General features: G+C 44.6%; 1 protein-coding gene across 10 annotated transcripts in view; it reads left to right on the top strand.

The window, feature by feature from the left end:
- LOC141726972 (secretory carrier-associated membrane protein 1-like) overlaps window positions 1-23711 on the top strand; it is a 132353-nt gene that overhangs the window by 574 nt on the left and 108068 nt on the right. The gene's annotated exons all lie outside the window — the stretch shown is intronic.

Consider the following 23711-nt stretch of genomic DNA (forward strand, 5'->3'; position numbering starts at 1 on the left):
GAGGGGAGCATCATGTGGAAGAGTTATTGCCAAGATCTAAAGATAGATGCAGTTTCTTGTTTAATATTTTAGTTTTACTTATTTTTTGTGATCTACTTTGTGAGATTTCCCGTGTCTATTCTCATGCCTTTTAATAAAAAGATTACAGCAGATATTCTTACTTGATGTTGAATCAAAAAATATGTTCTCTGGGAAGATAAAGCTTAAGCAGAAACCTCTAGTTTGCTCAGTATTTTGGGTAGTTAATTCTTTTGGAAGCTTAAAAGGAAATTATTTTTCAGTTTTGGTATCTTCTGAAAGTAAAAAAAAATTAGTTGATAAAACAGAATTTCTTTTTTCAAGTATTTGCTGGCTTGGATTGATCATAAAATATTGTTGGTTTTGAGTCAGTGGCTATTTAATTTATCTCTTTTTTAACAATTATTATTATTCAGATGTGATACTTTTCACCACAGGCTGCAGGGGAATCTCAGCTCCGGCGCCTGGAACACCTCCTCCCCTTCCTTTTTCACTGACCTTGGTGTCTGCAGTCTCTCACATGTTCTCACTTATGGCTGCCCTTGCACAGCAGTTTGCCTCCCAGGCCCCCTTCTTAAATATGTTATCCCAGAGGCACTACCACCATTACTGATTGGGTTAGCCTTGGACAGCAGCGGGTCCGTCTGCACTAGCATAGGAGACATTTTTAATAGTTCTATATGTTTGAGATATATGTGCTGTGGTTTTCTCGTTTTCTTTTGTTTGGTTTTGGGGTTTTTTTCTGACTTTTCTTTTTTGATGTAAACACTGGGGTGCTGCTTGTACCCGACGCCTCATTATACCAAGTGTGATACTAATATTTGCTTTTGAGATTGACATTATGGGGAAGGGACTGCAAGGAGCAAATAAAATTAAAGATTAGATGGAAAATAATTAATTTGGTTGTGCTGATTTGTTAAAATTCCGGTCTCCTGAACTAATTCAGATCCTTAAAATGTCATCTGAAATGACTGTATGTGACTTCAGTGCACCAATAGCTGCAATATCTGGTTATGAAAAATGGCCTATACTTAAATTATGCTCTGATTGGTAGGACTAATAATTAAATTAAAAGACCAGAAACTCAAGGTGCTGAATTGGCAGAAGCTTAGGAGAGATAAGACTGGAGAAGGACTTGTGAACTGGAAGGAGTGAACAAGAAGTTGAGTGAGCAAGATGATAATTAGTGGGATCAACACTCTTAAGGAGCAGGGACTGGAAATGGCTAGGTGGCTGAAGACAACCAGGTTGTGGCAAGGAGTTAGTGCAAGGGCAGGTCCATTTCGGGTAGAAGTACTGGTCCACTAGGACATAGCATTCTCAGTCTGAGATTGGACAAGGCATTTTACAGTTGTTGCATTCAGCAGCTGACATCAGATATTTAAAATCTTTCTTAGAAATTCCCTATTTTCTGTATTTGCAGAGGGTAGCTGAATTTTTAATCACTTAAATCATGCAGCGGGTTGAGGTCTCTGGATATTTGGTGGTTCCAGCAATGCTGCAGCTTTGTGTTGGTGTCTGTATATTATCACCTATTGGAACTTGTATTTGTGGCATTTTTCTCTTTCTTTATATTCAAAAAAGCCCTAAAAAAAGAATGCATTTTAACTTTATTATCTAGGTGAAATATCAAATATGGAAAAATAAGTTATGCCAATGTAGACTTAATTATTCCAATAGAATATCATAGTTATCACTTTTTTAACCACTAGGATACATGCCATGACATACAAATTTGATAGCATTCATTTAAATGCCACTTTTTCTTTGAGCATGTGGTCCTGCACAGCATTTGTTCTACATGTTCATTACTCACATCCTGATTAACTTCTAAATTCAGCGTTTTATTATTCTGCAGCAATAAGTAGGAGTGCTTTGTAGTTATTCTTGCTGCATTTAGATGAGTTTGCATTGGCTCCGTTTTTAAAGTGAGATGCAATGAGTGTAAGGTGAATGGTTCACAGTAATTCTGTGTATTCCTTGGGATATCAGGTCTAATTTTTTAGAAATATTTTAAGTAGTTTTGAATTATGAAGTGCAGTTCCTGTTGGCATCAGTTGTTCACTGATGTGTTCAGAACAATTCCAAGTCCAGCAGCCTACACCTGGACATCCAGGTAGTCTATCCATTCTTATGTTCTGAAGATGCAAACACCTTAAATTAAGCCACAGAAACAATGTAGTGAAACCAGGCATCACGTGAAATAAGTACAATTTTTCTTCTTAGAAAGTTAGTGTGGTCTATGATAGTGGGTACTTTGGCTCTTCTGCAGAATCAAGCCAGCCTCTCTCTAGCACAGAAAAATATTTAATTCTTGAAGTTGTTTTCTCAAGCTAAACCTTAAGCATTTTTTTTTATTTTACTGTAGAGTTCATTGGAGGAAAAAATTACATCTTTTTGTTAATATTACCAGTTCAGGTAGAAGCTGAAGCAGAGGTGCTTTTGATATTATGGGACACTGTTTCCTCAGCTTCATTTTTCTGAAATCCTTTTCCTATTGCTGAAGGTGTTGGAGGTACTTCTGGGTAGGGAAACTAAGAGTTTACAGAATTTTTTTTTTTTTGCTGTGTTCTTTGGATGTACAATTGTGGAGTCCAATGGTCAACACAGAAAGACAGTTGTCTTCCCTTATTTGTTGAGAGCATTTTCCCCTTAAAAATCAAATGTATGACATGGTGTTTCTTTTAGACTGTGTTAATCTAGTTTTATAAGAATCATAGAGTCATTAAAATTGGAAAATCATTTTGTCCAACCTTTGACCAAATACCACCATACCCACTAAACCATAAAGTGAAGTGCCATGTCTATTCATTTTTTGAACACTTCCAGGGATGGTGTTGGGGATTAAAATAAGTTTACTTATAGAATATTAGAAATTAATTATGTAGGTTTAAGATGAATTGTGACTTGCTTACAGCTTAGCATGAGCATGCTCTACTCAAAAGTTAGCATAGGTGAACTCTAAATGAACTCTGTCAGCATGAGTGGCTAAGCAGGGGAGGAAACAGAGAAAGACTGGATACCTTCAAATAAGGGTTGGGACCCTGGATGGCCTCAAGGCTGGCCCAAGCTGGAAGATAACAGCAGTTAATGGTCTGCCCACACGGACATGGAGGAAGAATCCAGTGAGGTGTTAGAAGACCGGAGACCTGAAATCGCTATTGGACCAAGAGATGCATGCAGAGCGTGTGAAGATAGGGTGCACGGACTTTAAGGGCATAAAAGCCCAGGGATTTCTTTGTTCTGTTGCCCAGAAATAGAACAAACCTTCCCAAACAATGTTAGAATGATAATATAAAAGCAAACCTTTGCTTAAAAGCCTTCACATAGACAATATGGCAAAACCCACATGAGATACAGTATTTCTACAACTTTTATAAGGTTAGTTGATTAGTAAACCTATCATATATTGTCCAATTAGAAGTTTAGTATGTTTGGTAATATTTCCCTGGGTACTACCCCAATGAAATTGCTTCAGGGGCTTCTTTACTCCACTTTGTTATGTCTTCCCAGATTCTGGTTGGAAAATAGAATGCCTTTGCACTTGGTTCTCTTCTTCAAAATAAGACAAAACAGTATTTTAGGAATGTGTTAGAAGGTTAGCTTATTGTTCCAAAATGTAAGGAAAAAGCGTAGGAAAAGTCCTAGGAGCTACAACCATGCATTAGCAATCTACAAAGCTACAAATATATAATAAATATTAAAAAACTAAAAATCTTTGGATATCAGTTTAGGGTCCCTCTCTGAAGGCACCCAGCTCGAGCTGTAATAAACTGACTCTGCCTCAGAACCTAGGGTTCCAACTATTCCTTAACAGGTGGTGACTCTACTACTTCCCTGGGGAGCCTGTTTCAATGCTTTAACATTCTTTTAGTGAAGAAATTATTCCTAATATCCAACCTGAACCTCCCCTGGCACAACTTTAGGTCATTTTCCCTTTTCCCATTGCTAGTTGCCTGGGAGAAGAGGCCGACCTCCACTGTGCCACAGCCTCGTTTCAGGTAGTTGTTGAGTGATTATGTTTCCACTGAGCCTCCTTTTCTCCAGGTTAAACAACCCCAGCTACTTCAGCTGCTCCTTCTAGTACTTACGTTCCAGACCCTTCATCAGCTTTGTTGCCCTTCTTTGGACATGCTCCAGCACCTCAATGCCCTCCCTGTAGAGTGAGGTGTTGCCTTCTGATACAAGGCAGGCGGCCTGGTTCTGAGGAGACGGCACGGCGACCCACTCTTTCCAGGGTCGCTCGGGCCAAAGAGCACGCAGACACCAATGTGGCGGATGGTCAAAGGCCTTTATTATCTCTTCTCGTGGGGTTTTATAGTCTAAGGGGTTTCTACGTCAGGCGGGGGTCTGTCTTTACCATCTATGGTTAGTAAGGGATGGAAACTTACTGGGTAAATGGAAAATTACTGGCATGTGGTTTAGGGGGCTGCATTCCTATGTTAATTTTCTTATCTAAGGGAACAGGGGCCCTGTCTTCCTGTAACATCGCGAGATCTTCCGAACGCCTGGCCCCATCTGCTACAGTGAGGGGCCCAGAACTGGACACAGTGTTCAAGGTGTGGCCTTACCTATATTGAGGACAGGGGAGCAATCACTTCCCTAGCCCTGCTGGTCACACTATTTCTGATACAAGCCAGGATGCCATTGGCCTTATTGGCTACCTGGGCACATGCTGGCTCACGTTCTGCTGGCCGTTGACCAGCACACCCAGGTCCTTCACTGGGCAGCTTTCCAGCCACTCTTCCCCAAGCCTGTAGCACTGCAGGGGGTTGTTGTGACCCAAGTGCAGAACCCAGCACTTGGCCTTGTTGAACTTCATACAATTGGTCTGGGCTCATTGATCCAACCTGTCTAGATCCTTCTGCCAGAGCCTTCCTACCCTCAAGCAGATCAGTATCCAACTTGGTGATGTCTGCAAACTTACTTAGGGTAAGCTCAATCCCCTCATTCAGATTATGGATAAAGGTATTTAAGAAGCTCAGGATGATGAAGTTTTGGAGACAGAGATGGATTTTTTTTTTTTGTGAAAATAAACTTTTTTAGAGTTTTATACGATATGATGATATCTGTTGACTTGTTGCTTGTATACATATGCATACATTTACAGAACTGTTTTCCCTTCTAAGATCCTTCTGTTAACCAAGTGACAAGAAATGTTCCACCAGGACTAGATGAGTACAATCCTTTCTCTGATTCAAGTACAGTAAGCACATTTATTTATTAATAATACCATTTATCTTTTTAGGTAAGATTTGTAGGATATTGTTTTAAGTGTTTGGGACTGATGTAAAACATCAAAACTGGGGGAAGAGAGGCCCTGTGGAAAGAGATCTGTAAGTTTGGATTGATGGCAAGTTGATTATGAGTCAACCATGTGCCCTGGCAACCAAAAGGGACAAGCGTGTCCTGAGGTGTATCAAGCACTGCATTTCTGTCTGGTTGAGGGAGATGATTGTCCCCCTTTACACTGCACTGGTGCAACTTCACCTTGAGTACTGTGTGCATTTTGGGGCACTTCAATATTAAGAAGGACATCAAACTATTAGACTGCATCCAGAAAAGGGCACCAAGATGGTAAGAGGTCTTGAGGGCAAGACTTATGAGGAACAGCTGAGGTCACTTGGTTTGTTCAGCTTGGAGAACAGAAGGCAGATGACCTTGTTGCAGTCTACAACTTCCTCAAGGTCAGGTAGCAAGGAAGAGGTGATCTCCTCTCTGGTGACCAGTGATAGGATGCCTGGAAATGGAATGCATCTGTATGACAGGAAGTTCAGATTGGGCCTTAGGAAAAGGTTCTTCACCGAGGGGCTGGTTGATCCCTGGAACAGGCTCCCCAGGGAAGTGGTCACAGCACCAAGCCTGCCAGAGTTCAAGGAGCATCTCACAATGCCCTCAAGTCATATGGTTTGGTTTTAGGTAGTCCTGTGAGGAGCAGAGAGTTGGACTTAATGATCCTTATGGATCCCTTCCAATTTGAGATAGTCTATGTTAATAGCTACCTAGAGGTAATGGAAAATGTGTAAGGATAGATAGTCCCATCAAGTATTTTGAGGATTCAGTGGATAGGTTGATTTAAATGATCTTTGACCCTTACAGGAAAGGTGACTTGCTGAAAGGGGCCCAAAACAGAATTGAGGTTGTCTTGTTGTGAATGGAATGATGCACTTCACTTATAAGAGAGAAGCAACAATAGTTTTATTTATTGATATAAAACACTGAGTTAACGAGATTTAATGGTAAATGTGACTGGTTTGACAAGATTTGATGGCAAGGTACACTTGATTATTTACTGCATAGAGGACACAGTCAGATAAAGTGGTTGAGAAGACCCTTCCATTGAGTCATGAGTTTCAGAAAGGACTCCTTTGCTTTCTGAACTCCTCAGAGAGGAGTCTAGCTTCAGTGGAATCCAATCCTAGTCTCAGACTTGATCAACAGTTTATGTCTAAAGGATTATATGTGCAGAATCAGTCTTTTGTATCACTTAGCTAAGATTTCAAAGTTTAGCATGCTATTAATCACCAAGCATCTATTGTGGTAAGCTGTGGAAATCACATATCCTCTAAACAGAGAGAGACATAGCTTTCTCCCAGGGTTTTCCTGGGAAGCTGTGAAAAGATCAGAGAAAAGAATGAGAAACAATTCTTATCTTCACTTGCTGCACCTGTTGTTGTGCACATGTGGAATGTGTTATTGAGATTTGTTTACCAAAGGGTGATTTCTTAATTGGACACTGGTGATGGTATTTGGATTTGATTGACCAATCTGGTAGAAGTCTGTATCGGACTGTCTGCAAGGGTGATGGTTTTTTTAATAGTATAGTAGAATAAAGCAATTTATCAGCTTTCTGTAATCATGGAGTCAATGCTCATTATTCCCAATTCAGGGGCTCGCTGCTACAATACTAAGGAATCTTTCAACCTCAAGGAGTAACCTTGAAAGGTGTCCCTACTTAAGGGGAGATCCAGGTGTGCAGCCTGTTGCCATGCAGGAGAGCTCAATGGGCCATGGGCTGTCCACTATTTATTAAGTAAGATGATGGACTTATATGAAAGCACACTGTCACTGTGTGAGTTAATGCAGGCAGGCAGCTGGAACAACCACAAAACCACAGCTCATATGCAAAGAGTAATTTTATTTCATTACCTCGCTAGCTGGAGGAGACACACAAGCAGGAATGCAGGCAACTGTTAGACTCGTTCCATGCTAGTGGGTGGCGGGGCTGCTGTTTGCACCCATTTATCAGGGGCCCACGCACATGTAGTTTTACCACCATGCTGTGATCTGTGCTTTGATCTCTCTCCCAAGACAGAGCTCAGGCATGTCCATGAGAGAGCTTCCGAGTCTCTCCAAACACCTATGTTATCCCTACACAGAGATTCTACTTCTCATAGCAGATATAGGATAAACAGCAGTAGGCATAATATATGGCGTTTCCTAGCTATTATTCTCCAGGGTTTAGCATTCCCAGCTGCAAGGTCACTTGATTGAATCTACTGTCCTCTGCCATCCTTCTTGCCATTCTTCCACTTTTAACCCTTTCCTCCCAACAGTCATACTCCAACCCATGACTATAGTCAATTCATCTTGCCTTCACAGAATGGTCTTGCCTCTGTGCCATAAATTGTATATTGATGGTTGTGGCAGCAGCTCTCTGGCCACAGAGAGCAACACACAACTTTCCCAGGCAATGTCCTGGGAAAGGCTGTGAGAAGATCAGAGAAAAGAATGAGAAACAATTCTTATCTTAACTTGCTGCACCTGATATTGTGAACATGTAGAATGTGTTATGGAGATTTGTTTACCAAAGAGTGGTTTCTTAATTAGCCAATGGTGATGGGTTTTGATTGAAGGACCAATCAATTCCACCTGTGTTGTAACTGTCTATAAAAGCAATGGGTTTCTTAATCAAGATGGTTTGATCAGCCTTCTGTGAATTGTGGAGTCAATGCTAATTATTACCCGTTCGGGGATGCCATGCAACGACAGATGGTTTGTGTGGTGATAGATCCATGGTAAGTAGATAGTGAAGCACTGTTATTTGTTATTCATTGAGTTGTATGTTTTGGGTGGTTGAAGTTGTGTTATTTGTTTTATCATGTACTAAAGCTTTATATGCAATATAATTATAAGCAATATACATATCAGAGTTGGAGTCAGCAAAATCACAACTGAGTGAAGTATAAGATTAAACACTCCTGTTGCTGTTGGTGACCATCCAAGAAGAGTTTCCCAACAAGGTGTTTTTCATCCTTCTTCACTCTTTCTAAAACATGGTGTATCCCTTCCATATCATGATAAGCCATGATTAGAGTTTTGTGTCCATTGTTTTGGAAATGTTCTAGCAGTTGACACGGGTCATCATGCTGTAGTAGTTTCTTCACCAATGTAAGATTCATTCTGATGGGAGTAGGCAATAAATCTTCGCTCAACATATAATTAGATTGTAACAATTGATAAGAACTAACAGGAGATGAGTCACATCCAATAACTTAACTAAAGTTACAAACGTGAGTCATTTGAGTGATTGTTTACATCTACAGTAATGTTATCTACAAAAATGAAATCACAAAGGGTTTTCATACAAACACATCCTTATCCAACATATATGAGTACAGTTTCAAGGGTTTCATCAGGATGTATTTCAAAATGACAAACGTCTTGGGCTTTGGTGTTACTCTCACAAATAAATCCTTGTTGTCTTCATATAATGCATGCATTAACATCATTAGTTTGCCATTTATTTCTGTTTTGTTAGGCCCATGCTTTATGTTCTAATGGCTAGAACAGCTTCATGGTGATTTAATACTAGCACAATGATCAGGTATATGGTATATGCTAAAACATTGTGTATGGTTAAGACAAATGCTGTGGCCTTATTGTTGATGGGGTCATAAGTGAAATTTACTAAATACTACCAGAATTAGAATTCCCTTTCAGGTTCAGCTGCATTATCCCAGATTTTCTTTCAAATTTCAGTGAGTAAGGTGCTTGCTTTAGCTTTTCTTAAAATTGGTGGTACCATAGATTGCATCCACAGTTGAGCTTGGATTCAACTAAGAGCTAGCATTCACTTAGATGGTGATCCTTTTTGTCAATCCTCTCCTGTTGAGGTAATATATCTGATAAGAGCCATTGGGTAGTTCCTAATGCTAGTAAGGAAGATTGTAATAGATGTTCCAATTGGTACAAATCACTCGTTACTGAGTTTATTTTGTTTGCTAGGACTTCAGCATCCATGCTATTACTCCTAATCCTGTCCTCAGGATACTGGTCACATCTCTCCTGGATCGTTTTGCAGAGGTGAGGGTCCATCCATGCAGCCATGCTGACCACCCTGCATAGGATGTAGAGAGGAGTGGTGAGCAGGCAGGTTTAATTGCAGAGATATTGATCTGTATTGACATTTCTACTCATTTGAGGGACCATGAAGGATTAAATAGCACTTATTGCTGGCCTGTATATTTGATGGCATAGGGTCCCATTTTAGAAATCTGTGGGGATAAGGTTTCGGTAGTCTTATTGAGGGTCTCAGAGGTAGCAAAATGCATTGTGGAGGCTAAGTTAGTTTTTGTTGTGCCGATATACATTATCCCAACTACAGTTGTGGCTATATCGCCACATGTGTACTACTTCCTTTTCTATATTCTGTTTTAATATAACACTTACTGAACAGTTACTGGCCTTGCAACATCTATTCCATTTTTTGAACGAGGTATTGAGAGGGACCAATCTGATTTTTGTTTATGCCTCAACATATGTTACACATGAAGTGGGAGATTCCTATAGGGACTGTGCATGTACTGGCAGTCCTGTACCCAGGGAGACTTTGCCTGGCAGCCAATCAGGGCAGAGAAAGCCTCCAGGATCGGACTGCGAGTGACCCCCTTACTTGCTGACAGGGAGAATGCCCGGATGCCCATGAAGAATGCATGCAAAAAGTGCCCACAAAAAATGCTCGAGAAGTTGGGCTATGGGAGGAGCCTTAGCACATAAAAGCAGCTAGCTGCAACACAACAGGAGCCATTTTTCTTTGGGTACCTTGGAGGGAGCAGGGGCTCACCTGTAGGGTCTGCAGGGTCTGCTTGCCCCCCCTTGCTTTTTCCTCCCTGTGGTCCTGCTTTCCTGCCTGTACCTGCTTTGCCCTGCTTCACTCTTCCTGCAAACCAGCTTGTCATCGCAACGACCTCATGCTCCTCTGTCTCCCCAACAGAGTGAGTGCCACTGCAGCCAGCCACCTCTGCTGCATTTCCCGTGCACAGCCGCTGCCACTGTGTTTCCTGCGCTGCCTGCCGCACCAACCTGCTGTAGCAGTAACCCGTAGCAACCAATTTGTCACTGCTGCTTGCACTCAGCTGTGCCTGCAGCTGCAGTGCCTCGACCCTGAGAAGACACCGCTGCTCCAGGAGTGCACCCATAGCCACAGCAGCCTGTTCTCCCTGACGGAAGGAACACACAGCCTGCTGCTGTTTGGAAATAGCATCCAGCTTGCCATGGGAGCTATGCAGACATACCGCGGTTCACAGCACACATGCTCTGTCTGCCAAGCCAACACTGACAGAGGGCCAGGGTTCTTGTGGTAGCGCTGTCCCTGTCTTCTGTTTCTTTCTCCCTCTCTCTTTTTTCCCTTTCTGCTCCTTTTCCTATCCCCCTTTGTAGGAACACTTACTCTTTTTTATCAATAAACAGTTCTCAGATATAATATTGCCGCATTTGTGCTTTATTTTTGTCAGAGAAACCTATGAAAAGAAATCCTCCCTGATCCCCTTTTATAGCAGAATGAGACAGATATATTGAAAACTGAGCAAGTGTATTTTCCCATTGTTGGTTGGTGTCCAGGTTTAGAGCAAATTTGGGGAAGAATCCCCCAAAGGAGCTCCGGTGGGAAAAGCAGATCCAATCGTCCCCTCCCCCCAACTTGTCCGGGAGGAAAAAATACCTCCTTGGAGAAAGGTGGAAAAAACCTTTTTATTAAACAATAAAACCAAAACAATATCAAACAATGAGACCCCTTGCCACTCTAAAAGAGATGACAAACTGAGAAAAAACCCGGGTTGAAGCTCAGCTCACTCAGTCTCTGATCAGTCCCTCCGGTGCTAGAATTGTCGCAGGCCAGGCCTGGCCCGGTGGGCCACAGGTGCAGCTGCCGGTGCTCTCCTGGTTGTTTAGTCCAGAGCAGTTTCAAGAGGTCCAAAGAAAAAGAAAAAAAAACATACAGGGAACTTCTTTGCCTCAGCTAGCTAAACTAACTAAAAGCAAAGTAGAGCTCTGTCCCGCTGTCTGTTCATCCACAGACAACACAGTCCAGGAGCAGGAATGTGGAGGAGTGAGTGCAGTGTCTGAAAACAAAACTGTGCGCTTCTTCTCTCCCCCCCTTCACTCTCTGGAACACTCTTAAAGGTACAAAACTTATTATTCAACATAAACAGAATGAGACGATTGGGGATAAAAGCATCATATAATCAACCCAGGACAGTTGGAGATTGTGTTTAGCATAATATGTGTTGCAGACATCTTTTCATGATAAATCCTTTCCTTAGGATTTTTCCTCCTGAGAAGCTGTGAGGCCTCAGGAACAAAATGTAAGCAATGGTTATCTGCTGCTGTGGAATGCAACAGGTGGATCTTTGATCGGCCCATCTTGGATGCTTATGATTAATGGCCTATCACAGCCCAGCTGGCTCGGAGAGAGAGTCTGAGACAGCTGCCTTTGTTATCATTCTTTTCTATTCTTAACCTAGCCTTCTGATGAAACCCTTTCTTCTATTCTTTTAGCAGAGTTTTAATGTAATAAATATAATAAAATAATAAATCAAGCCTTCTGAAACATGGAGTGAGATCTACGTCTCTTCCCTCATCCTAAGACCCCTGTGAACACCGTCACAATTATGGTTGTATTTCCTTCTGCGAAATTAATGTCATTAGGTGGGGCTCCTAAGTTTGTGCAATTATAGCTTGTTTCATAAGCAAGTATCACTGAAATGCATTTGGGCTTAAGTGTGGTTATGACCATTACCATAGTGATTTCTTTGCAGATAAAAGAAGTGAGGGTCTCCCATCTGTTGGGTTGAGCTTTTTGATGTGTATGCCAAATTTGTTTCATGTTGGTGCTGATTACTCTTGCATAAAGGATAAGCAGTCCTTCAGTGGTTAACTTAATCTTCAGTGGATGCATGCTGGCATCATTCCGGGTATTGTTCCTGAAAGGTAAAACCATGCATGTCTTGGCCGGGTTTGTCTGGATGGATTACCCCATTAAAAAGATGGGAAAATCCTCTGTGCACTAATTCTGTGCAGTGCACAACTGCTGTCAGTAGCTTCCCAAACAAGTGGTCCACTGTAAAAGCATGGTAATATGGATGATGTTTTACTGCTACCTTTCCCGAAAGTGTCTTCTGAGAAAGCTGCTCAGACAAGTACAGACAGTCACTCAATCCACACTCTCACCACAGCTAGGTCAGCGAAGAAAGATGGAAAGGGTCTCTCTATAGAGTTCCAGCAAGGTTTATTGTAGAATTACACTGAAGGAATCCAGGGACAAAAATGAGCAAACAGTGCAGGGCCCTGGGTTAAGTATGGGGACTGGAGCCAATTATTTAGGGGCACAGGGGTAGTACAAGGGCCAGGGCAAAGGGCAGTGACATATGAGGAAAGGGCAGATTAACATAATGCTGCAGGGCATCATGGGAGAAGCCCCTTTTGACTCTCCCTGAGGAGTGAGATATTGTCAAAGCCTCTGGTAAATTCTTCCAAGGCAACATCCTAGAAGTTTCCCTAATAGGCTCAAAGGCCTCCACAGTCCACAAGGTTTAGTTAGTCATAGGCACAGTTCCAATCTGGTAAACTCACCATAAGTGATTGTCCTTGTTGTAGTGGTATTGGGGGTTTTCTATTGTTGGCTGGTGGAACATGAAGTTCCACTTTTGCTAAGAACATGCATCTCACAAGACTCCCAATTGGCCCATCTGTTATTTAATTGATGAAGTATTTTGGAAAGTTGAGCAGCCCACTAGGCCTCATGTGGTTTAAGGCTTCCTTTCAATAAGGCATTCGCCCTTTTCACTATTTCATTTGATTTGGGCTAATATGGAGTGTGGAATATCCATGGAATTTCTTCCTTTTTAGCCCATTCTTTCACTTCCTTACAGGAGAAATGTGCACCATTATCACTTTGGATGGTATTTGGGGTAGTCAAGCTTGAAAGCCGAGACAACGGCCTCCATACTGCATTTCATCCAAATGCCTTTTTTTTGGCCTTATGGCACTTAGTTGCCATATGTATGCTGGAGACCACTTTCACTCCTGTGAGGATGTATTGATATCCTGCAGATGGTTTGAATGGCCAGATAGAATCAATTTGCCAGGTAGACCACCTTTACTTTGTTCAGCAAAGTAAATTGCTTCTCTACCAAGTGTGACCTAATTTCTGATGCAGTCATTCTCCCAATTGATACCACTCAGAATTTAAGTGGTCCTCTTTTTATCTCACTGATATTAGTCAGTTCATCCACCTTTTGATTCCAATGTGTGACTGGTTTATCATTCTTGGCATAAACTTTCACCTATCCCATCTTGAATGGTGTTTTTCTGCCTATATATAGCACTAATTTCCAATCTTGAGTTCTTCAAACCAGAAATCTGTTTACTTCCCAGTTCAGTGATTCCCATTGACAGAGTCACTGTGTGGTGCCAGCCCAAACAGCATAGGAGTCTACATACATCAGTTTTTCTCCTTTCTCAGCTGCAAGAAGAACTATTTCTATTTCTCCTACTTGTGCATGTTGCAGAAAAGGATCTGTTTGTCGGGGATGAGCTATTTGTTGGTGAGGGGAGACTCGGACACTCAATATGAGTGATAAGCAAGTTCTTTTTATTGAAGAGAGCATTAGACACTTATACAGCAAACAATAAGCTTATGAATATTCTGTAAGCTAAGCGATTTATTGGTTAACTATACTATCAACTCTTCTTCATTCTTTTGGGCTTACATACTCTATTTCTCACGTCTCTCTGTCTACTCATTATTATACTCAGCTAGGCTTAAGGATACGCTTTCTTGCAGGTGCAAAAACTCAAACTAGTTGTGTTCGGTACTTTCTCAGCTCCTGGTCGGCTAACAAGTGAATGTCTATGTGACTTCTGTCATGTAGCTATTTCTCTACATGTGCACTACCTTCACCTTCTTCTGTTACTTGTTTGCCTGTGTTAATGTTTAATGCAGTAGCCTTGTATTGGCATTTACCATTTATCCTACTTGCTGAGGCACCAGCAGCAGATATCTCCTGCCAGTGTTTGTTAAAGGGAGGTGCATTTAAAATTGGTGAGGATTTGAAAGGTTGGTGTAATGCTAATGGGTCTGCATTTATAAGCATTTGAAACGTGGTTGTTTTAGCTTGTCCTTCAGTTGACTCTATTCCCTCTGCAATCCCTGTCAAGTAGGCATACTATTTCCTGCATGTAGATTTTTGTGCAATTCCTTCTAGGGGAGGACTACCCTTTAGGATTACTTCCAGCAAGTTAAAGGGTCCTCTGGTTTGCACAGGTTGTTCATGATGAATTTTTTTCAGCTTGTATTACTGCTCAGACTAAAGATAAAAGCCCCTTTTCCCACTTGGAATATCTCTGTTCTGTTTCTTTAAAAGTAGTCAAACTGAACATTAAAGATCTCTTGGGTCTATCTGGGCCGCTTTAAAACACGTTACAGTAGGTACAATGCTCAACAAAATCCCAATCTTCTATAATGGGGTCCCAGAAATGTACTGGTCACAGCAACTGATAGATTCTTAATTCCTGTATTAGGGTTTTAACCACCTCCTCATGTTCTGTATTCCACATCTACAGTTTTCCCTTTTGTAAAGGTGAATGGGGGGGGTCACAATGATAAAAAATCCAGGTACATTCTTGTATTGGGTTTGCATGGCCTGGTTTTAGGTAGCAGGGGGACTACAGGGGTGGCTCTTGTGAGGAACTGCTAGAAGCTTCCTCAGTGTCCAGCAGAGACAACCCCTGGTGGCTCCAAAGATGGACAGGCTGCTGGCCAAGGCTGGGCCAATTAGAAGTGGTGGTAATGCCTCTGTGATAACGAATTTAAGAAGAAATCAAAACAAAAAGTTGGGGCGCAGTTTTAATTACGGCCAGAGAACAGCGGAGTGAGAACATGTGAGAAGAGCAACTCTGCAGACACCAAGGTCAGTGAAGAAGGAGGGGGAGGAGGTGCTCCAGGCACCAGAGTTGATTTCTTTGCAGGCTGTGGTGGGGACCATGGTGAAGCAGCTGTCTCCCTGCAACCCAAGGAGGGCCACAGGAATGCAGAGATCCACTGGGATGCAGCTTGTGGAGGAGCCTCATGCCGAAGCAAGTGAATGCCTGGAGGAGGCTGTGAGCCCATGGGAGACCCATGGAGAGAGGGTTCCTACTCCCATTCTGGAGCAGCCTGTCCTTGAAGGACTGCACCCCGTGGAAGAGTGACCCATGCCACAGCAGTTTGGAGAGAACTGCTGCCTGTGGGATGGACTCACATTGCAGCAGGTTGCAGAGAGCTGCTGCTCTTGAGATGGAGCCTCATCCGAGAAGTGTGTGTAGAACTGTCTCCTGTGGGAGGGACCCCATGGTACAACAGGGGAACGACTCCTCTCCCTGAGCAGCAGGAGAAACCATGGTTGATGAACTGACCATAACCCCCATTCCCTGTTGTCACAGTTTGACATGGGAGGAATTCAGGGAAGTAAAGCAAAAACTTTTTGTGTAACTGACAATCTGTTAAACCACTAAGATGCTGAACATGCTTCTGTGAAAGACACATGTTAAAGATGAAAAACCTGGGAACTTCTCTCTTTCTTTTCCAGTCAGCAAAGAGGTAACAGGCCCAGGCCCTAGCCCCACCCGTCTCAGCCAGGCCAGGCTGGGCAGCCCTGCCCTGGGCCGGGCCCCTTTCCCTGGGCTGCCCGCTGCCCCATCCCCCCCCCGTTGGCCCCCGTTCTGGCCGGGCCGGGCTCTCAGCAGCTTCCAGGCAGGAAGGGGTGGGAGGCTGCAGAGCCCTAGCCAGAACAGGGCTTAATGCGGCCTTCACTGGGTTTTGGGGAATTCTCATCTGGCCGTCGCTGCTCCGGATAGCGCAGCCTTGTTCAGCACAGCTTGCCTGGGCTCCCAGGCAGTTCCCAGCCGCAGGCTACCTTAGCAAGCTTAGGTGATATCAGTTCTTTCGTGATTATCAGCTCATTTAATGATTTCGGCCCTTTAGCTTGCTAAGTGCCTTTGGCAGACGCAGGGAGATAGAGGAGAACCGCTGCATGTGGTTCCACAAGAATGTCTTTATTGGCAGCCTCTGCGAAGGTCTCAGGGACAGTCTTCTGCTGAACTAGGCAAAAGTAGCTCTTTATATAGAGTATAGGAGTTTTAGAAATTGTCCAATAGTAAGGGTCAAAAGGAAAGTGACCTATAGTCTTACAGAGAGAGAAGCAAGGGTCTGAAGGCAGAAAAGGGGCTTCTTAGGTCCAGTCATCATGACAAGGAATTTCCTATCTTAGGCTGCTGATCACCAGGGGAGCCTTGCAGGCCCTGTGCCTGCTACAACTCCACTTTCTGTATTTAGAAAAAAGGCGTTCCCTGTAGTTCTTTTGAAACAATGAACAAGGCATGAGAACATAGCTAATACAATAACAACTACAAGGAGAATCCACAGCATTCCCTTAACCAAAGATTCAACCCATCCTGTTAATCCCTATTGACTGAAAAGGTCATTGATCCAGTCTGGGTTGTTTTCTACTTTTAAGTCCTTCACAAGTTCCTTCAATTTCTGGATGTTTGCGTGGATGGATTCCAAGTGTGAAGAGAGATCGAAGCAGCACATCTGTCCAGGTTTAGAGCAAGTTTGGGGAAGAATCCCCCCAAAGGAGCTCCGGTGGGAAAAGCAGATCCAATCGGCCCCTCCCCCCTCAACTGGTCCGGGAGGAAAGAAAAATACCTCCTTGGAGAAAGGTGGAAAAAAACCCCTGTTTATTAAACAATACGACCAAAACAGTATCAAAACAATGAGACCCCTTGCCACTCTAAAAGAGATGACAAACTGAGAAAACCCCGGGTTCAAGCAGCAGCTCACTCAGTCTCTGATCAGTCTCTCAGTGCTGGAATTGTCGCAGGCCAGGGCCGGCCCGGTGGGCCACAGCTGCAGCTGCCGGTGCTCTCCTGGGTGTTCAGTCCAGAGCAGTTCCAAGAGGTCCAAAGAAAAAGGGAAAAAACAGTCCAGGGAACTTCTTTGCCTCAGCTAGCTAACACTAACTAAAAAGCAAAAGAAGAGCTCTCTGTCCCGCTGTCTGTCCGCAGACAACACAGTCAGGAGCAGGAATGTGGAGGAGTGAGTGCAGTGTCTGAAAACAAACTGCGCGCTTCTTCTCTCTCCCCCTTCACTCTCTGTAACACTCTTAAAGGTACAAAACTTATTATTATTCAACATAAACAGAATGAGACGATTGGGGATAAAAGCATCATATAGTCAACCCAGGACATTCCACCCCTTATCCCCATATCGTCTGCTTACTACTAAAACTAATATAAATTCTAACTCTACAAGTACATACATGATACATCCATTATACAACTATACACAGACAATGGTAATAACATTCAGGAAACAGTGATATTTATACAGGTTTTATCCAACAATCAGGTCTCCCTGAGGTACACATCGTGTTCTTCCATCTTTTTGCATTATCCACCACGTGCAACCTGGTCCCTGAGCAAAGACAACCCCACGAATGGGTTTGTCTGTACTCGAGGCAGAATTGATCCACACAGTCTTCCCTAACAAACCTCTGATATGTACCACTGGGACTTTGTCCCCTTCTATTACATTCAAGGACTCAGACTGGGCAGGACCTGCTCGGTTGGTGGAACCTCGGGTGTTAACTAACCAGGTGGCCTTTGCCAGATGCTGCTCCCAATTCTTGAAAGATCCCCTACCCAAAGCTTTCAACTGGGTTTTTAGTAGTCCATTGTACCTCTCCACTTTCCCTGCAGCTGGTGCATGGTAGGGAATATGGTACACCCACTCAATGCCACGTTCCCTAGCCCAGGTGTTGATAAGGCTGTTCTTGAAATGAGTCCCATTGTCTGACTCGATCCTCTCAGGGGTGCCATGTCTCCACAGAACTTGCTTTTCCAGGCCCAGGATGGTGTTCCGGGCTGTAGCATGAGACACAGGGTAGGTTTCCAACCATCCAGTGGTGGCCTCCACCATGGTCAGCACGTAGCGCTTGCCCTGGCGTGTCTGGGGCAGTGTGATGTAGTCAATCTGCCAGGCCTCCCCATACTTGTACTTGGACCACCGCCCACCGTACCAGAGGGGCTTCAGTCGCTTGGCCTGCTTGATGGCAGCACACGTCTCACAGTCATGGATAACCCGAGAAATACTGTCCATGGTTAGATCCACCCCTCGGTCTCGTGCCCACTTATAGGTGGCATCTCTGCCCTGGTGGCCTGAGGCATCATGGGCCCATCGAGCTAGGAATAACTCTCCCTTATATTCCCAATCTAGGTCTATTTTGGACACCCCTATCTTTGCAGCTTGGTCTACCTGCTCATTGTTTTGGTGCTCCTCGGTGGCCCTACTCTTGGGTACATGGGCATCTACATGGCGGACTTTCACAGGTAGCCTCCCTACCCTGGTAGCAATGTCTTTCCACTCATCAGCAGCCCAAATTGGTTTCCCTCTACGTTGCCAGTTAGCCTTTTTCCACCTCTCCAGCCATCCCCACAGAGCATTGGCTACCATCCATGAATCAGTGTAGAGGTAGAGCTTTGGCCACTTCTCTCTCTCAGCAATGTCTAGGGCCAGTTGAACAGCCTTGAGTTCAGCAAATTGGCTTGATCCACCTTCTCCTTCGGTAGCTTGTGCAACCTGTCGTGTGGGGCTCCATACGGCTGCTTTCCACTTCCGGTTCATCCCTACGATGCGACAGGAACCGTCAGTGAAAAGAGCGTAGCGTGTTTCCTCTGGGGGCAGTTGGTTATAGGGAGGAGCCTCTTCAGCACGTGTCACTGGTTCTTGTTCCTCTTCATCTGTGACACCAAAATTCTCACCTTCGGGCCAATTTGTAATGACCTCCAAAATCCCAGGGCGATTCAGTTTACCTATATGGGCGCGCTGAGTGATGAGAGCAATCCACTTGCTCCATGTAGCGCTGGTGGCATGGTGAGTGGAAGGAACCTTGCCTTTGAACATCCACCCCAGCACGGGTAGTCGGGGTGCCAGGAGGAGTTGTGCTTCAGTGCCTATTACCTCCGAAGCAGCCTGGACTCCTTCATAGGCAGCCAGGATTTCTTTCTCTGTTGGAGTATAGTTGGCTTCAGACCCTCTGTAGCTTCGACTCCAAAATCCCAGTGGTCGACCCCGAGTCTCCTCAGGCACCTTCTGCCAAAGGCTCCAGGACAAGCCATGGTTCCCGGCTGCAGAGTAGAGCACATTCTTCACCTCTGGTCCTGTCCTGACTGGGCCAAGGGCTACTGCATGAGCAATCTCCTGCTTGATCTGGACAAAGGCCTGTTGCTGCTCAGGGCCCCACTGGAAATTGTTCTTCTTGCGGGTGACCAGGTAGAGAGGGCTCACGATCTGACTGTACTCAGGAATATGCATCCTCCAAAAACCTATTGCACCCAAGAAAGCTTGTGTCTCTTTCTTATTGGTGGGTGGAGACATTGCTGTGATCTTGTTGATGACATCTGTAGGAATCTGACGCCGTCCATCTTGCCACTTCACTCCCAGGAATTGAATCTCACGAGCTGGTCCCTTTACTTTGCTCTTTTTAATGGCGAAACCAGCTCCCAGGAGGATCTGGATGATTTCCTTCCCTTTCTCGAACACTTCCGCAGCTGTGTTCCCCCACACAATGATGTCATCAATATACTGCAGATGTTCTGGAGCCCCACCCTTTTCCAGTGCAGTCTGGATCAGTCCATGGCAGATGGTGGGGCTGTGCTTCCACCCCTGGGGCAATCGGTTCCAGGTGTACTGCACTCCCCTCCATGTGAAGGCAAACTGAGGCCTGCATTCTGCTGCCAGAGGAATGGAGAAAAATGCATTGGCTATGTCTATAGTGGCGTACCACCTTGCTGCTTTGGACTCAAGCTCATACTGGAGCTCTAATATGTCTGGCACGGCAGCACTCAGTGGTGGAGTCACTTCATTCAATGCACGATAATCCACAGTCAATCTCCATTCTCCTTCAGATTTACGCACAGGCCAAATGGGGCTGTTGAAGGGTGAGTGGGTCTTGCTGACCACCCCTTGGCTCTCCAGCTCTCGGATCATCTTATGGATGGGGATCACAGCATCTCGATTCGTTCGGTACTGTCGGCAGTGCACTGTTGAGGTGGCAATTGGCACTCGTTGCTCTTCCACCTTCAGGAGACCTACTGCAGATGGATTCTCAGACAACCCAGGCAAGGTGTTCAATTGCTGGATGCCCTCTCTCTCTACAGCAGCTATTCCAAATGCCCATCTGAGTCCTTTTGGGTCTTTGAAGTATCCACTTCGAAGGTAGTCTATGCCCAAAATACATGGGGCCTCTGGGCCAGTCACAATAGGATGCTTCTTCCACTCATTTCCCGTTAGGCTCACATCAGCTTCCACCAAAGTGAAATCCTGGGATCCCCCTGTCACACCAGCAATAGAAACAGACTCTGTCCCCACGTGTCTTGATGGGATTAACGTGCACTGCGCACCAGTATCAACCAAAGCTTTGTATTCTTGTGGTTCAGATGTGCCAGGCCAACGAATCCACACAGTCCAAAAAACACGGTTTTCCCCAGCCTCTACCTGGCTAGAGGCAGGGCCCCTCTAAGCCTGGTTATCCTTCTTTCCCTGGGCATATGTCTTGGAGGTTCCTTCAAGGGGATCAAAAATATTGTCATTATCATCATATGTGACAGTTCGGTTACTGGCCACTGGAGCTGCTTCCCTTTTGGAACTTCCTCTCTGAATCTTCAGTTGTCTCACCCGTTGTGCCAGAGCAGAGGTAGGTTGTCTATGCCATCTCTTCATGTCTTCTCCACAATCACGCAAATAGAACCACAGCTCAGCTCGTGGGATGTACCTTTTCTCGTCGTCTGGGGAACGTCTGCGTTGGGTACCAGAACCTCTGATCTGCACTGCCGAGATTTGGAGAAAGCTCTCTTTAATCTCCTCCCTCAGTTTCTTGTGACCCTCCTCTATCTTGTCCTCTAATTTTTGAAGACGTGTTTCCACCGCTGCGATTCTGGCATGTGTTGGGCCATGTACAGCATCTGCATATGCTCGGAGCTTCCTTGCCATGTCAAGCACAGTCTCACCCCTCTCATCCCTCTTCATGATGGCTAAGGCAGAGGCATATTCTTGTGGCCCGAGTCGTACGAGTTTTCGCCACATCACAGACGTGCATGGTACTAAGTCTGGGTTCCCAGTTGTTACATCATCTGAGAAGATAATCTCTGCCACTGCCATTTCTCTCAGGCGTTGGATCCCTTGCTCTATTGTCTTCCACTGAGTCTGCTGCATATAGAGATCGTCTGCACACAGGTATCTTTCTGCTACACTTCTTAGGACTCGTTCCCAGAGGCTCTGAGAGTTAGCCCCCCTCATCATTCCTTGGTCTATGACAGTATCCTGTGACAGGGATCCCAAATGCCTGGCTTCAGTGCCATCCAAAACGGTAGCCTCGCCTGCAGCATCCCAGAGACGGACCAGCCAACTAATTATGGATTCATCAGACCTTCGAGTGTAATCCTTCCGTAGGCCACGAAGGTCCTTCAGGGAGAAGGACTCAGTATTGGCATCTGATCTTGCATCTGCTGCTTTGACTCCTGACTTTACGTCAGGGGGCACTGAGGTTCCTTCTCCTTCATCATCATCATCATCATCATCATCATCCACTGGTCGATTGGTCTTGGCTGTGCATTTCCCACTTCTAGTGCTGGTAGCAACAGCCATGGGTTTGGCTGCTGGCTTCGAGCCTGGAGTGTTAGCTGCAGCCTGAGTCACCGGGACAGTTGCTGATTTATCTCCCTGCCCCCCTGCCTCTGTCTGCTGCCCTAGAGTATCTAGCAGTGTGCGATAAGCATATGCCAGGGCCCAGCTCACTGCAATGACCTTCCTCTCCTTAGGCTCATCCTGGTACTTCTCTTTCAGATATTTCCCCACCTCAGCTGGGTTCTGAATTTGTTCATGGGGAAAATCCCACACTATAGGGTCAGAGAATTCCTTCAGGATTTCGCCCATATCCTCCCATTTCCCACACCACTTAGGATTTTCCACACCAGGGTTTACTCCTGAGTCAGGGGTCTCATCAGCCCGTCTAGAAATCTCAGCCCTCAATCTAGAGAAGCTGCAGACCATATAGAGGAGACTTACCAAATTAAATACCAGAAAGATGGTCTCTTTAACATTCAGGGGAAACGGAACATTCTCAAAAAGTGACATAACCGATCCAAAGGAGAAGAGGGAAAGGGAAGGCTGGAAAGTCTCATTCTTAGCTCCTCCTCTAACAGACTGAGTGTAGTTACTAATAAATTCCCAAAACATACCACTGGAATTGGGATGCAGGGTAGGATGAAGAAACCATAAACCATACATGCTGTAAACAGAGGTCAGTATCTTTTTGAATGCTTTATAAATCATTATCACCAGGGCCAGCACAACAGCTATTCCAATCCGTACCCCTCTACCGTAAAAATTACTTGTTAAGGACAATAATCCTAATGACCAGAAAGGTATTGAAACCTCAAAAAGGTCTAGAGCCCAGAGCCATACAGAGGCTTTCACAACCAGAGACATCAGGGGTCCAAGCATCATGTCTACTAACTGCTTTAGCAACAACAGACACACAATTAATAGGGCTTTTTTCCACATTTCCCAGCCGCGCGTTGGGCGCCAATTCATGTATTTGTCCAGGTTTAGAGCAAGTTTGGGGAAGAATCCCCCCAAAGGAGCTCCGGTGGGAAAAGCAGATCCAATCGGCCCCTCCCCCCTCAACTGGTCCGGGAGGAAAGAAAAATACCTCCTTGGAGAAAGGTGGAAAAAAACCCCTGTTTATTAAACAATACGACCAAAACAGTATCAAAACAATGAGACCCCTTGCCACTCTAAAAGAGATGACAAACTGAGAAAACCCCGGGTTCAAGCAGCAGCTCACTCAGTCTCTGATCAGTCTCTCAGTGCTGGAATTGTCGCAGGCCAGGGCCGGCCCGGTGGGCCACAGCTGCAGCTGCCGGTGCTCTCCTGGGTGTTCAGTCCAGAGCAGTTCCAAGAGGTCCAAAGAAAAAGGGAAAAAACAGTCCAGGGAACTTCTTTGCCTCAGCTAGCTAACACTAACTAAAAAGCAAAAGAAGAGCTCTCTCTGTCCCGCTGTCTGTCCGCAGACAACACAGTCAGGAGCAGGAATGTGGAGGAGTGAGTGCAGTGTCTGAAAACAAACTGCGCGCTTCTTCTCTCTCCCCCTTCACTCTCTGTAACACTCTTAAAGGTACAAAACTTATTATTATTCAACATAAACAGAATGAGACGATTGGGGATAAAAGCATCATATAGTCAACCCAGGACAACATCCCTTCAAAGTCTTGGCAGCTGTGTCCATGGGCAAGCAGCAGGAAGTCAGTTGGTGCTTGATTTTGAACTGATGCGTGTCTTGTGGTTTCTTCTTCCTTTAAGAGATCGCTCAGGG

This window comes from Zonotrichia albicollis, chromosome W, assembly GCF_047830755.1.
Source record: "Zonotrichia albicollis isolate bZonAlb1 chromosome W, bZonAlb1.hap1, whole genome shotgun sequence".
Classification (NCBI taxonomy): domain Eukaryota; kingdom Metazoa; phylum Chordata; class Aves; order Passeriformes; family Passerellidae; genus Zonotrichia; species Zonotrichia albicollis.